Here is a 2,898-nt window from a genome sequence, read left to right as displayed (position 1 = left end):
TTTGACCTCAAACTTTAGCCCAAACGTTGGTAGCAGCAAGTGAAGCCATCTGGTATAAAAAGTTTGAGTAAAAGTTTGCCTAAAAGTTTGCCTCAAACTTTTACTCAAACTTTCATGATTTCAACCCGGTTCACAATGGATCTTTCTCCAACTCCAAGAGCAATCAACCAAGGCCTTTATCAACCCAATTCCATCAAGAGCAAAGGCCCAATTCAAGGCTTGAAGACCATTTGAAGAAAGTGTATAAATAGCTTAGGATTTAAGTTTTAGGAGAGATTTTCCAGAGAGAATTTTCAAGCCAAAATATTCTTCCATCAAATTTCTCTATTTCAAGCTTCACAGCACTTGAATATCCTGACATTGTTGCAACCGTATACTGGAATAGTATAACTCAACTGTAGACCGTGCACTAGGAAGGGTCCCCAGGAAAGAGAGGTGGGTCACAATGGACACACTTAAATACCAGGTTTTTCCTTAGCCAGAACCTTTCCAAACTGCACTCTCACAGTGTCACACTGCCTTCCAGCAACAACAGCAGCAACTAAAGATCAACCTCAAGCCACAGGGACAAAATTCTTTTCTGATGTGGAAGGTCAGACTAGGCTGCAACCACAGAGCATACTAAGAATAAATCCCACCGAACCGAAGCTCTTGATACCACTTGTTGGGAATAAGACACCATTCCCCCTTGAGAAAACACCTTTGACAGAGAAATAAAATAGGCACAATCACAACACAAGAATTTAATGTGGAAACTCCAATTACCGGAGAAAAAACCACGGTCGTTGTCAAATGACAAACCAGAGAATATCACTATGTGAAAATTGTTACAACACATAGACTTCTTTCTCTCTAACACCGGCACCCCAGTACACCCACACTCTCTCAAAGCAAATATCTAACTACACCTCACAAAACTCTCTAATCAAAGAGTACAGAGAAAAAGAAAAATCAGATACAAGCTTAAAGTGTTTCTGACTGGTGCAAAAATAAATGGAGAACTTAGCCTCATATTTATAGCCTTGGCCAACCACTCCATTTGCTATCCTAAGCAATGTGGGACTAATTCAACCAAATCCTAACACTCTCCAAATCTAAAATCCCTAATTGCTCCAAGCCTGCAGCCTCCACCCTCCAGGCTCTAATTTAAAAATCCCTAATGGGCACTTGATAGACAAATTGAGAATTTCATATTAGATGTGTGTTATGATGATCAATTCTCAAATTTAAATGGGATTGGTGCTCTTTCTCAGAAATTAGTTGAGACTCGAAAAAATATTATTTATCCATTAGTGTTTCTTCTTTTGAAGTTAGTTTTAGTTTTGACTGTAAAAACTGCATCAGTTGAAAGAACTTTTTCTGCTATGAACATCATAAAGAGTCGGCTCCGTAACCGTATGGGAGATGAATTTTTAAATGATTGTTTAGTGACATATATAGAAAGAGAGACATTTGATTGTATTGACAATAAAAAGATTATTCAATCTTTTCAAAGTATGAAACCTAGAAGAATGAAATTTTAAATTATTATATTATTTTAAATTATTATTTTATTGTTTTAATTTTTTAGTTAAATAATTTGAGGAGTAATCATATTTTATAATATCATAGTATTTTTTTTTGTGACTATAATATCATAGTATAATTATAAAAATTAGGGTTAACCACCAAAAATGTTCCCGAATTATTCAAACGCTGACAGAAATACACCCGAATTTTACTATCGACAAAAATACCTTTAAATAATTTAAAAACATAACAATAATAATTTGAGGAATAATCATATTTTATAATGCTATAGTATAGTTATAAAATTATTATTATATATATATATTTTGTCCCACTGATAAAATGTTTTGGATCTGTCACTGGTCACCACCAAAGCCAACTTGTCGTTCTTCACTGTTCTTCGTCACTGAGAACAAAGAATGACCAGTTTTGACCGAGACCGACTGAGTGATTACGAGAGAGATAAAGAGATTCTGAGACATTAGAATGTGGAGACGGAGTGGTGAGTGGAGATGAATCAATTACAAATGAAGAGTGTGTCGCAGAGTTATCTCCTTAACAGCGTCGCATATTCACATCTGCACCCCATATCAGTCGCTGTTGCACCTCTTTCTCCCGGCCGCAGCTTAGTTCCCATCGCAGCTCGCATCGCCTCCTCAGTTCTGTTGCTCTCTATCGATCGTGGTTCCGTTACTCGACGCCTCCATGCAATTAGCCGTCGTCTGTCCAGCGCTGACGCCGTAAATGAGTGTTTGAGATATGAGAGTGTATGGTTTTGGAGATAAAGGGGCAAGGGTTTCAAGAGAATTAAAGGGGGAAAATGGTTTTTACCTTTTAAAGACATCAGAGTGGTTTCAGAGAATTAGAAGGGGAGAAAGGAAAGGGTTTTGCAAGATTAAGGGTAAAGAAGGGGGTTTCACGGGTTTGTGAAGAAGGGCGAAAATGATGAAGAAGAAGATGAATTCTGATCTCTGAAAAGAAAAAAATCATTTAAGGGGTATAATGCGCTTATATTAGGAAACGCTTCCTAAGCGTACCCAGAATATAATAATTAGACTATTCTTAAAAAGTATTTACTTTAGTGAGAAAAATGTGCCTATAAATATTAAGATAAGATAATGTTTTATAAATAACATTTTATAATATTTAAAAAGATATTTTTTAAGTGATGCTACAATTGTATTTTTTATTCCCTTATAAAAGAATAACACAAAAAAAATATAACCTATTTAAAATTTTTCAAACATAACTTAAAAAAGTGTGGTTGAGTTAGTGATTTTTTTGTAGTGTATTTAAAACTTTTTTTTATGTAAAAATTAAAAAAGATAATTTAGAGAATGAATTAGAATTTTTAATGTAATTATTTTTTAATTTTTTATTATTCTTCTG

This window comes from Arachis ipaensis, chromosome B08 (genome assembly GCF_000816755.2).
Source record: "Arachis ipaensis cultivar K30076 chromosome B08, Araip1.1, whole genome shotgun sequence".
Classification (NCBI taxonomy): domain Eukaryota; kingdom Viridiplantae; phylum Streptophyta; class Magnoliopsida; order Fabales; family Fabaceae; genus Arachis; species Arachis ipaensis.
This window is presented reverse-complemented; position numbering follows the sequence as displayed.